At 48.8% G+C, this 13499-nt stretch overlaps 1 non-coding gene across 1 annotated transcript; it reads right to left on the bottom strand.

Moving 5' to 3' along the window:
* Window positions 1-13192: 13192 nt before the first annotated feature.
* Window positions 13193-13265, bottom strand: TRNAS-CGA (transfer RNA serine (anticodon CGA)). The gene has a single exon. It is a non-coding gene; the product is annotated as a tRNA-Ser (tRNA).
* Window positions 13266-13499: the final 234 nt, after the last annotated feature.

Genomic DNA, 13499 nt, shown 5'->3' with positions numbered 1-13499 from the left:
TCAGTCATTTGTCTTTGCAAGTTCATTAATCAGCTGCACTTCTCCTAATCACTTTTTTTTTTTTTTGGCTACGCTGCGTCTTCGTTGCTACGCGCAGGCTTTCTCTAGCTGCGGCGAGCGGGGGCTTCTCTTGTTGCGGAGCACGGGCTCTAGGAGCATGGGCTTCAATAGTTGCAGCACTCGGGCTCAGTAGTTGCTGTGCGTGGGCTCTAGAGCGCAGGCCCAGTAGTTGTGTTGCATGGGCTTAGCTGGTCCGCGGCATGTGGGATCTTCCTGGACCAGGGATCGAACCTGTGTCCCCTGCATTGGCAGGCAGATTCTTAACCACTGCGCCACCAGAGAAGTCCCAAATCACATTATTTTTGGAGGATTCTGAGCAGTGAAAATTAGCAGCTTGACTTCTCATCTAAACACCAAACTATGCAGCATAAAAACAATTTTTAAAAAACTTCAACTGAACAAATGTTTGAAATAACTCATCATTTATTTTTGTATATTTCATGGCACAACAAAAAGAGGTCATGGCTGTTTCTGGAAAAGGACATTTCTCTTCCAAGAATCATATTGCTTCACCTTTAAATTCACAAATGTGGAAACTGCTTCTGGCCAATAAAGGTCTTTCCCCCTGAGTGGTATTTAATTGCATATCCCCCCAGATCCCTACTTGTGAATTCTGTTTATATCTTGCAGCAATAAAAAGTAGTTAATTCTTGGGCTTCCCTGGTGGCGCAGTGGTTGAGAGTCTGCCTGCCAATGCAAGGGGACACAGGTTCGTGCCCCGGTCCGGGAGGATCCCACATGCCGCGGAGCGTCTGGGCCTGTGAGCCATGGCCGATGAACCTGCGCGTCCAGAGCCTGTGCTCCGCAAAGGGAGAGGCCACAACAGTGAGAGGGAAAAAAGTAGTTCATTCTTGGTTTTTATCTGGTAAAATATTACCGTTTAATTATTTTGGTTTGAGTGCAAAAGAGTCTCTTTACTATGTCATAGAAGTTATAGGTTTTCTGATGGGTGCCAAGAGTATTAAGAATGAACGTTCTGATCATTACCCATCTCTATATTATGGTCCCCTCTATTTTATAGTTCATTATTTAATAGTGCTTATCTAAAAGGTTCAAATCGTTATAGGATCATTTGGTCATTCTTAACTTGGCTAATTTACAAATAATTTCACAAATATCTTTGTGTCACCATTATTTGTTTACATACCCCACATCCAATCTGTGCGTAAATCCTACCTTCAAAAGGGATATAGGCTCTGACCACGTCTAACCACCTCCAGGGCTTCTGACCTGGATCATGGTATTGGCATCCTCATATTTGTCTCCTCACCTCTGATGGTCTATTCTTACTTGAGCCACCAGACTGATGGTTTTGAAACTTAAGTCAGATTTTGCCTTCCTCCCCTCAAACTCCTCCACTGGCCTCCAGGTCAGTCAGAGAAAGCCCAGAGGATTTACCAGGGGCTGACACAGTCCTACATGATCTACGTGCACTGTTTTCTCCAGCTTCATTCCCTGGTTCTCTCATCCTGGTCCATTTTGCTTCAGCCACTCTGGCCTCTGGGTTTTTATCCACACAAACCTAGCCTGCGAGATTTGGCACCCCAGGCTGTTGGCATTTGTCATCTTCTGCCTGAAGGGCCCTGGTGTGGACTAGGTTGTGTCCCCCCAAAATGTATGTCCAAGTCCCAGCCCCCAGCACCTGTGACATGACCTAGTTTGCAAATAGGCTTTTTGCAGATACAGTCAAGTTAAGATGAGGGTGTACTACTGTATGATATCATATGTGGAATCTTAAAAACAATGCAAAAAATTAATGAATAGAACAAAGAAGAAGCAGACTCAGAGATATAGAGAACAAACTAGTGGTTACTAGTGCAGAGAGGGAAGGTGGGAGGGGCAATATAGGGATAGGGAGTTAAGAGGTACAAACTTGTTATGTATAAAATAAGGTACAAGGATATATGGTACAACACAGGGAATACAGCCCATATTTTATAATATAACTATAAATGGAGTATAACCTTTAAAAATTACAAACCACTATAACTGTAACTTATACAAGTGCACCTGTAACTTATACAATATTGTACATCAACAATACTTCAATAGGGCTTCCCTGGTGGTGCAGTGGTTAAGAATCCACCTGCCAATGCAGGGGACACGGGTTTGAGCCCTGGCCTGGGAAGATCCCACATGCTGCGGAGCAACTAAGCCCGTGCGCCACAACTACTGAGCCTAAGCTCTAGAGCCCGCGAGCCACAGCTACTGAAGCCCTCGTGCCTAGAGCCCACGCTCCGCAACAAGAGAAGCCACTGCAATGAGAAGCCTGAGCACCACAAAGAAGAGTAGCCCCCCGCTCGCCGCAACTAGACCCAACACAGCCAAAAATAAAGAAAGAAAGAAAGAAAGAATACAAAGAACAGAAAACAATACTTCAATTAAAAAAAAAAACCTTTAGGGACTTCGCTGGTGGTCCAATGGTTAAGACTTCGCCTTCCAATGCAGCGGGTGTGGGTTGGACCCCTGGTCAGGGATTTTAGATCCCACGTGCCTCGTGGCCAAAAAAACAAAACACAGAACAGGAGCAATGTTGTAACAAATTCAATAAAGTCTTGAAAAATGGTCCACATCAAAAAAATCTTTAAAAAAAAAATCTTAATTTTTTTTTCCTTTTTTTATTAGTTGCTTCCCCCACCTGCACCCCAATCCTTAAAAAAAATTTTTTTTTAAATGAGGTCACACTAGAATAGGGTGGGCCTTAAATCCAATGACTGGTATTCCTGCAAGAAGAGAGAAATTCAGAAACTCACAGAGAGGCCGTGTGATGCTGCAGGCAGAGGCTGGGGCGATGCGGCTACTCAGCACAAGCTGAGGATTGACAAGGAATGCCAGAAACCACCAGAAACTGCAAGAGGTCAGGAAGGAGCCTCCTCTAGAGCCCCGAGAGACCATGGCCCTGCTGACACCTTGATCTCAGACTTCTGGCCTCTAGAACTGTGAGAGAATATGTCTTTGTTGCTTGAAGATACCCAGTTAGTGGTCATTTGTTATGGCGGCCCCGGGAAAGTACTATACCCCTCCCCCGAAGAGCAGGTGCTTCACACTGTCACTTGGGGTGGGGTGGGGGAGGGGCACTGCTTGCAGGGAGGGCTCCCAGGGCTAACCCCCTCTGCACCTCTGCTGCACCACCTCTTTTCAGGTCACCCCCAGCCCCATTCTTCCTCCCTGCCCCAGCCCAGGGGACTCTCCCATGGTCTGGCCAGAGGCAAGGGTGATCCTCTTTCCTTCTCTCCACGTGACATAAACTCTGCTGCTTCCCTAGCTTTTCCCTGTTGAGTCCCCCCACCAAGGGGCTATCGATTGTTTCTTCACCTTTACATTCTTACTGCCCCTCACCTCATACTCTTGAAGCAATGCAGACGCCTTCTCTTAAGGGAGGAGGTGCAAAGGAAGCTGGAAAAAGAAAAGCACACATATTAATAGTAGTTCAAGATTTTCAAGATCCTGTCTTGCTTCCTTCACTAGTGGACACGTGGAGTTCACCCGAGGGCAGTGCTAGAGGGAGCACAAGCCTTAACCCCTTGTAACTAACTTAACTCCTTTGTAATTCAACTCCTTCGGCCAATCCTCCATGATAAAGAAGCAAAAATGGTAGGAATGGTAGGTGTTACTGGTGGAATAAGGAGAACAGGTAGTGTCCTGAATGGGCTTTGTGATCTGAATGGGCTTAGATCTGAACAAATCTAAGTCGTGCTTGCTGCTACACTGGGCCCAGAACATCAGGATCCCAGCTCTGACTTTCATACTGTGTTGTTTCAGGCATGGTGCCATGGCCTTGCATCCCCACGCCCAACTGCAGGCTGATGACTCAGGTGGCAAAGGTTTAGTGGGAGGTAACAGATGGAAAGCCGAGAAGCCCGTCCCAAGACCAACAGTCAGAGGGACAGAGGGCTGAGTCCTCTGGGAGCTGTATTCCAGGAGCTGACACAGAGCTCAGCAGAGCAAAGACCCCTTAGTGGCTGGAATCAGAAGGGTGGTCAGTTTTTTCATTTCTTTCTTTCTGCGGAGCACAGGCTCCGGACGCGCAGGCTCAGCGGCCATGGCTCACGGGCCCAGCCGCTCCACGGCACGTGGGATCCTCCCGGACTGGGGCACGAACCCGCGTCCCCCGCATCGGCAGGCGGACTCTCAACCACTGCGCCACCAGGGAAGCCCCAAAACATACTGTTTTAACCATATTTAACTGTACAGTTCAGTGGCATAAGTACATTCACGTTGTTGTGCAACTCCCACCATCATCCATCTCCTGAATTTTCCACCTTCCTAAACTGAAACTCTGTCCCCATGAAACACTAACTCCCCTTTCCCCTTCCCCATCCTCCCCTCCTCCTGGTCCGTTTTTTCTTACTGAAAAGTGGTTCATATTACCATACATTTTCTGTTCCATTTTCTTTCTTTCTTTTTTAAAAATAAATTTATTTTATTTATTTATTTTTGGCTGCGTTAGGTCTTTGTTGCGCGGGCTTTCTCTAGTTGCGGTGAGTGGAGGCTACTCTTCGTTGTGGTGCGCGGGCTTCTCATTACAGTGGCTTCTCTTGTGGAACACGGGTTCTAGGCGCACGGGCTTCAGTAGTTGTAGCTCGCGGGCTCAGTAGTTGTGGCTCACGGGCCTAGTTGCTCTGCGGCACGTAGGATCTTCCTGGACCAGGGCTCGAAGCTGTGTCCCCTGCATTGGCAAGTGGATTCTTAACCACTGCGCAACCAGGGAAGCCCCATCTGTTCCATTTTCAATCGTAGCATGATGGCTTATGATGGTGCAGGAAAGATCAATCTGATATACTTTGCATTTAAAACTCTGTGGGGGGGGGGAGGGATAAATTGGAAGATTGGGATTGACATATACACACTACTATATATAAAATAGATAACTAATAAGGACATACTGTATAGGACAGGGAACTCTTCTCAATATTCTGTAATGACCTATTATGACAAAAAAAAATCTAAAAAAGAGTGGATATATGTATATGTATAACTGATTCACTTTGCTGTACACTTGAAACTAACATATCATTGTAAATCAATTATACACCAATAAAAATTAAAAAACAAAGCAAAACAAAACAACTCTGTACAAAACTGTGATAAGCATAACAGCCAAGAAACCCTTCTTCTGTAAGTGATGCCGGGAAGAACAGGGAGAGGTTGGGAGGAGTAGCTGGAGGGATCTGGGGCTTTATTCATAGCTCCAGGCAAACCGGTTCAGAGTCACTGGGAAACAGAAGGAAGGACTGGTCACCCTTCACCTCCGCTGAGCCAGGATGAATCCAGCATGGTCACCGGCAGAGCGGTGGCCATAAATAGGTCAGATGTCGGCTGCACACGGACCAGCCTCCAGCAGCGCCCTCGGGGCTCCAAGGGAAAGAGACCACCTTGCATAACTGTGCTCAGACCCTGGCTGTGGATGGGTCCCTGAAATCAACATGCCGCCTTGTCCAGATGCTGTAAAAACAGGTAAGGACCCCTTTGCTCCAGCCTTTCCAGGAAGAACAGAGGGCCAGGTGGAGGTGCCCGACTCCGTCTCTGCTTAGCCCTGACTGCTCCAAGGCCCCAGAGGGAGAATTGAGACTCCAACACAAATTCAGACAGGCCTGGACCTTGACAAGGCTGCCTAGTCCCCCTGAGCCCTTGAGCTGGGCCTCCTCCTCATCTGAGATCCACTTCCTACTTCCCTTTGCTGAACACATTTTTTTTTTTTTTTTTTTTTTGTGCAGTACGCAGGCCTCTCACTGTTGTGGCCTCTCCCGTTGCAGAGCACAGGCTCCGGACATGCAGCCTCAGCGGCCATGGCTCACGGGCCCAGCCGCTCCGCGGCATGTGGGATCTTCCCGGACCAGGGCATGAACCCGTGTCCCCTGCTTCGGCAGGCGGACTCTCAACCACTGTGCCACCAGGGAAGCCCTGCCGAACACCTTTAAAGAAAGGTAAGGGAAAGCGAACCCTAAGGGGTTTACCTTTGCCAGTATCATTATTTTCCATTCCTCTTCTTCATCCTTTGCTTATCTGGGCTAAAGGAACTGAATTCTTAATAAATCACCTTGTAATCTATTCCAACAGAAGTTTCCAATACAGTAAGAGCCCTAGGATATCTCTACCCCATCCCTGTTTTTATAAAGGAAAAGACATTAAAACTGAAGCAAGTTGTGTTTCCAGCTGAGGCTCAGAGAAGTTAAGTGACCTGGACAAAGTCACACAGCCAGGAGGTGGCAGGAGTTGCTGCTCTGAGAGAGCAGGTATGGAGTTTTTGCCTGACTACCATCCATTCACCCTTTTTCTAGTTGCAGCATCCCTGTTCTTCTTTTGGGAAATGTCCCTTCCCTAATTTTAGTTCATGTTGAGTGCGTCTAACCTGGCCCCAGAATCTGGGTGTAAGCATGTGACCCAGGCCTAACCAATCAGTGATTTCATCCCCCTTGGCCACAATGATTGGTTCAAGGATGGGCACATGACCCAGTTCAAGCCCATGAGAGTCAGGTTTAGGATTTTGGCTAGAACAGTTGTGAGAGAGAAGCTGGGGCAACTGAGCTGAACATAAAGAGGTGGGGAGGGGCCACCAAGCCTGGAGAGCCTGCCTGTGGGTAAAAGCCAGCACAGAGGACAGCAGAGTGGAGAGATGGAGAGATACTGGGTCTTGGTGAGAGTCTTCCAGCTTCTGGATCCAGCCATGCCTGAAGCTAAATGTCAATAAACGTTCTTTTTGGTTGAAGCCCATTTGAATTGGTTACTGCCATTTGCAAACGAAAAGTCCTTAACAAAGTGGACTCCAAATCCATGCCCCCTCCCGACACCAAACTGCCCTCAGCCGGTCCATCAAGCCCCCAGAGCACTGTTCCAACCCTCCCTGGGGTTTCTACTGCAGCAGGACTTAGCCTCAGCTTGTCTCTGCTCTGTAAGCTGTGTTGCCCTTTAAAACCCGGCCCCTGACAAGGTCCCAGCCCAGGATAGGTGCGGGCGGGGACAGGTGACCAGGAGGCTGCTGCTCTGCTCTAGTTCCCTCCTTTGGATCAAATTAGCTCCAGGGAGAGTGGGACCCTCAGCAGAGCCCAGGATGCCGTGCGTGCATTTCCTTTTGCCTCCTTAACGGTCACCCTATGGGCTCTTAAAGAGGAGATAATTAGAGACAAGTGAAATGGAAGCTTCCATCTACCGTCTCAGAGGAGGCAGGAACCATGATGGGGACCCATATGTAAAACTTTATAAGCTTTGTATCTTATAAACTTTTGTTATTTTTATTTCACAGACGTTTCCTCATAATATCTGGGGGTGGGGGAGGAGGTGGGGGGAGAAATCCCTTACAGGGAAAAAGAAATCACGGTAGGGAGCTAGTCTGTGCCTGTGTCGGCATGAATTTCCAGCATCACTGTTGGTGTGACAGATGCAGCTGCTCTGCTGTGGGCTCATGGATGACAAACATCGTTTTTGGCAAGAGCTGCACCCCGAGATCTCAAGGGCTGTCTGATGATATGGCACCCGCAGTCTGTGTGCAGTTTCTGGGGGATTTTACTCCAAACCTCACGTGCCAACACCCCTGAGGAACCCGCATCCCCACCTTCCACGTGAACGGGACTCAGGGCACGACAAGATTTTGTGAATACAGAGGCTGTTGCGTTATTGGACAGGCACGGTTAGGACAAAAGAGGCCCACACGGGCAGAGGCATTTCTTTTTAGCTCCAGCACTCGAGGTCAGTGGTTAATTTCTAAGTCTCTGTACTCGGGGGCACTTGAATTGAGGTGATACGAGTATGGAAACATTAGTCCTGGTGGATCAAGCTGAGCGAGTGGCTTTCTTTCAGGAGGAGGGGCCACACCCCACAATACACAGCCTCCCTTGAGGTCAGAGAAGTGAGGGTCAAGCCCTTGCTCTTTCAGCCGGTGTCTCTCTGCTCTAGGATTCAGATGCCTCCAGTACTGATACTTCTAGAGCTCATGGAGGTGCTGGCCAGAGTCTTAATGCCACAGGCTCTTTCTGCCAAATAGCTCAGCGCCCCTTCTCTGGAGGCTGGCTGCACCTGATGCTGGCAGACAGTACAGGGCCGACATTCCAGGAAAGCAGGTGCTACAAAGGAGGGACTCGAGGAAGTGATGGCTGCCCCCACCCCACCTCCGGCCATCCCTCCCCAGACTAGGCATCCCTGCCCTTCCGGCCATTGCCGATTCTCCCTGAGTGGAAGCAGAGAAGAACAGAGAACAGGGCAGAGCCAGACTGCAAGGCCAGGAAGCCGACCCTAGAGCACCCCTGGAAACGGGTGCTCTCACTCAGGGTGTGGGAAATTCCCAGCTCGTGTTGCTGTCTGAGTGCAGAGGCGTCCAACGAGCAGTGGTTTCCTTGGGAGCAGGGCCACGTGGACTCACCCACCACGGTGCAGCCGCCTGGGCTCTGCTCCTTGAGAGTCTGCCGGGGCGCCTCCCAGGAAGAGCCACGCCGGCCCTCGTGTGCTGGACCAAGTCCCCGGGAGGCTGGGCAGGCGAGCTGAGGCCCACTGCTTGACCCCAGAGTGTGGTTTTAGGGGCAGCACAGCAAGAGCGGGAGGCATGTCCCTCTGCCGGCTTCCTTCTCCTTCCCTTGGTTCCTGGAAAGACTGAACAACGTGCAAGAAATTGAAGGGAGGGATATGCATCCTGAAAGGTTCAGAGAGCAAAGCAAGCCAGGACCAGCTCCCCTGGGCCATGTCCCCGTGGTGCTGTGGTGGCCTTTGCAGTGGCCGGTTCCTCTGCGCCTCGACACAGCCTCTGTGTGACAGGGGAAGAGCAGGTGTTGACACTGTCCAGGAATTTCCCTTTGTCCTGTGACAGCTCCACTCATCTCACAGAGCTTTGCCCAGAGTTCTGGGCCGCCTTGGCCCTGGCCCCGAGCCCCTGAGAGCCACAGGGTAGTGTCAGCTGGGGCTGGAGAGGAGGGCTGGGAGGCTGGCCAGCCCGGCAGAGCCAGCGGGATGGGCCCAGCAGGCAGGGAGAGGCCAGGAGGCCGAGGGGCTCAGGGCAGCTCCCACAGCACCCCCTGGTGGCTAAGGGCTGCCCTAGCGCCCCCGACTCCCTATGAGCCCAGACTGTTAGCCACTATCTTACCTTCTGCCCATGAGTAGCCAGGACGAGAGAGCGGGAGCGAGCATCTCCTTACATTTTGTGCCCCGCAGGCTTCTCTTGCCTCACCCTAGCCCTGGCCCTGACTTTCACCCTAGGATGGTGGACGGAGGGGAACCTTGCTCTCGTGCCAGGGTGCTGAGGGCTTGGGGTCCTTTCTACCCCTGTAGCCCCGGGCATTACACGCCTGGGGTCCTAGTGCCACACCAGCAGACAGACTGAAGGTTTCATGCTGACTTGGGAATTTCGTTTTCCCAGTCCCAGCCAGGTTTGAGCTCAGCTGAGGCAGCAGTTTTGACAGCCCTTGCTGTACCCTAAGAGTTCATTTTTTTTTTTAAAGGGCTTCAAATGCTTGGCTTTTTATTTATTTATTTACTTTATTTTATTTTTGGCTGTGTTGGGTCTTCATTTCTGTGCGAGGGCTTTCTCTAGTTGTGGCAAGCGGGGGCCACTCTTCATCGCGGTGCGCGGGCCTCTCACTATCGCGGCCTCTCTTGTTGCGAAGCACGGGCTCCAGACGCGCAGGCTCAGTAGTTGTGGCTCACGGGCCCAGTTGCTCCGCGGCATGTGAGATCCTCCCAGACCAGGGCTCGAACCCGTGTCCCCTGCATTAGCAGGCAGATTCTCAACCACTGCGCCACCAGGGAAGACCCAGAGTTCATTTTTTTTGAAAGATAGCAAGACTCACAGCCAAGGGTGAGGCAGGGTGCTGGGGTGACCATGACATCTGAGAATCAGGTGAAAATGACATCTTTTCAACAGATGGTGCCGGAACAACTGGATATCCACATACCACAGCTAAGTGGACTCAGATAGCGCACAGACATAAATGTAAGAGCCAAAATCATTAAACTCTTGGAAAGAAACGTAGGTGTGAATCTTCAGGACCTTGGATTAGACAATTGTCTCTTAAATCTGGCACCAAAAGCACAAGCAAGGAAAGAAAAAAGAGATAAATTTGACTTCATCCCAATGAAAACCTTTTGTGTACCAGAAGACACTATCAAAAAAGTAAAAAACAAACGACAGAATGGGGAAAAATATTTGCAAATCATATATATGATAGTAACCAGAATATATAAAGAATTCTCACAACTCAACAACAAAAAGACAAATAAACCAATTTAAAAAATGGGCTAATGGGGCTTCCCTGGTGGCACAGTGGTTGAGAGTTCGTGCAAGACAAGGGTTCGTGCCCCGGTCTGGGAAGATCCCACATGCCACGGAGCGGCTGGGCTCGTGAGCCATGGCCACTGAGCCTGCACGTCTGGAGCCTGTGCTCCGCAACGGGAGAGGCCACAGCAGTGAGAGGCCCGCGTACTGCAAAAAAAAAAAAAAAAAAAAGGGCTAATGATTTGAATAGACATTTCTCCAAGAAGATATACAAATTGCTAATAAACACACTGAAAAGATGTTCAACATCATTAGACATTAATGAAATGTAAATCAGAACCTCAGTAAGATACCACTATTAAAAAACCCAGAAAATAAATGTTGGTGAGGATATGGAAAATTCCCAGTTTTTCTTTCCCAGTATTGGTGGGAATGTAAAATGGTGCAACCACTGTGGAAACCACTTTGGCAGTTACTCAGAAAGTTAAACATAGAGTTACCATATGACCCAACAATTCCACTAGTAGGTATGTACCCAAGAAAACGCAAGACATATGTCCACACAAAAACTTGTACGTGAATGTACACAGCAGCATTGTTTATAATAGCCAAAAAGTGGAAACAACCCAAATGTCCATCCACTGATGAATAGATATCCACAGGCAGCACCTTACACAAAAATTAACTCAAGTGGATCAAAGACCCAAATACAAGAGTTAAAACTATTCAACTCTTAGAAAGAAACATAGGTGTAAACCTTTGAGACCTTGGATTAGGCAATGGTGGTATATCTGTACAATGGAATACTATAAAAACAAGTGACATACTGATACAAGCCATGACCCAGATGAACCTTGAAAACATCACTGCTCCCTGAGGGGCCCAGCAGCCCCAGGCTGACATTTCTTGCCTCACAGCTCAGGGAAGCCCCAGCCTGCGGGATCCAGGAACTCAGGTGCTCTCAGGTTCAAGGCGCTACCTTCCTCGTGATCTCACCTTCTGAAAACATCTGATTCCTGGCTGACCCCATTCTCCAGGTTTTCCCTTCCTTCAGCTGATTGCTTCTGAGATCATGCTCTTGGACTTCAACCACTAACTTTTTTTTTTTTAATCTCTGTAATTAAAAAAAGTCTTCCTTTCCTTTTCATCTTAAGCACCCAAGCTTCTGAGCTCAAAGGTCCTCTCAGCAGAGGTGGCTACATTCCTCATGCATGGCCCCTGGCGTGGCCTGTGTGGACTGCAGGTCTGGTCCACGCACTCACTCACGCCTGAGGCACCTGCTATGTGTCAGGCACTATTCTCGGCCTCAGACACACTGCAGTCAGCAAAACTAAGTCCCAGCAAGATAAAGTCTCATGGAATTTACATTCTGATGAAGGAAGACCAAAAAGCAGATGCCGGATATTTTAAGTGATGTCATATGCTTTGAAGAAAAATTCAGCAGGGTAGAGGGTTGAGGGTCAGCAGGGGCAGGTGTGTGTGTGTGTGTATGTGCATTTTGGGGGAGATGGCAGCACCCCCTCGTCTTGAAAGTGTTTCTTAAAGTCCCAGCATCCTAATAGGCGGGGAACTCGCGAACAAACAGACACACCCAGACTGTAGAGCAGGTCAGAGGGAAACTTCCTTGCAAGACCTGCCCAGAATCGTGGCCAGAGAAAGCAAACCCAAACAGCTCCAGGGTTTCCTTCTTTTTTTTTTTTTTTTTTCAGGGTTTCCTTCTTTTAATGAAAAATTTAGCTGGGGTGCAAAGAAGGCAGCTTCAGCCCTTTGGGCAACGGGAGTTTGTAAGCAGCCATCTCAAGGAGGGGATCTGTGGCCTTTGCGGGGAAGGACCTTCTTGTCCTCACCTTGATCAAAGGTGCCCAGGATCACTTTCTTCCTCTTGGAAGATCCTGGCTTTGGGATCCTAGTTGCTGAAGGCCTGGCTAGACATCACCTGACCATGGAGGTTGTTTTTAAGGTCAAGATACAAGAATTCACTGTTTTTGTATGTCTGTCAACCTGGGAGCACTTGCAATGTCACTTTGCAAAGGATAATACGTCCACCAGTTTTGTGACGGAGGGTAAGTCACCCTAACCTTTTAGACCTGACTTTACCCAGTAAGAATGATTATAATGCCTACTTCAGAGTGTTTGGTGAGGAGGAGACGAAGGGATGTACGTAAAAGGCCAGGTCATGTCCTATAAAGTGAAAGTGATTGCAACAGTGTGGCGTGGCATAAGTACAGACATACAGACCAATAGAATAGAGAGCCCAGAAATAAACCCGCATATATAGCGAACTGATTTTCAATAAGAGTGCCAAGACTACTCAGTGGGGAAAAGACAGCCTCTTCAACAAATGGCACATGCAAAAGAATGAAGTTGGACCCTTACCTTATGCCATATATAAAAATTAACTGAAAATGGATTAGAAACCTAAATACAGGGACTTCCCTGGTGGCGCAGTGGTTAAGAATCCGCCTGCCAACTCAGGGGACACGGGTTCGAGCCCTGGTCCAGGAAGATCCCACATGCCGCAGAGCAACTAAGCCCATGTGCCACAACTACTGAAGCTGTGCTCTAGAGCCCACGAGCCACAACTACTGAAGTCTGCACACCTAGAGCCCGTGCTCCACAACAAGAGAAGCCACTACAGTGAGAAGCCCGCACATCACAACAAGCCCCGACTTGCTGCAACTAGAGAAAGCCCGTGCGCAGAAACGAAGACCCGAGGCAGCCAAAAACAAAAAACAAACAAACAAAAAAAACACCTAAATACAAGAGTTAAAACCATAAAACAACACAGGGGCAAATCTTCATAACCTTGGATTTTTTTTAAAAAAAAAATTTATTTATTTATTTAGGCTGAGCTGGGTCTTAGTTGCAGCATGTGGGGTGTTTTTTTTTTAGTTGCGGCATGGGGGCTTCTTAGTTGTGGCATGTGGGATCTAGTTCCCTGACCAGGGATCGAACCTGGGCCCCCGGCATTCGGAGCATGGAGTCTTACCCACTGGACCACCAGGGAAGTCCCCATCATCTTGGGTTTGGCAATGGTTTCTTAAACATGACACGAAAAGCACAAGCAACAAAAGGAAAAATAGATAAATTGGACTTCAAATTAGAAACTTTTGTGTATCAAAAGACACTACAAGGTGGGAATTCCCTGCTGGCCCAGTGGTTAGGATTCCGCGCTTTTGCTGCTGAGGGCCCAGGTTCAACCCCTGGTCTGGGAACTAAGATCCTGCAAGCCGCGTGGCTG

The sequence above is a fragment of the Lagenorhynchus albirostris genome, chromosome 2 (assembly GCF_949774975.1).
Source record: "Lagenorhynchus albirostris chromosome 2, mLagAlb1.1, whole genome shotgun sequence".
In the NCBI taxonomy this organism is placed as follows: Eukaryota; Metazoa; Chordata; class Mammalia; order Artiodactyla; family Delphinidae; genus Lagenorhynchus; species Lagenorhynchus albirostris.
The sequence above is the reverse complement of the archived record's forward strand: the minus strand, read 5'-3'. Positions and strand labels throughout refer to the sequence as shown.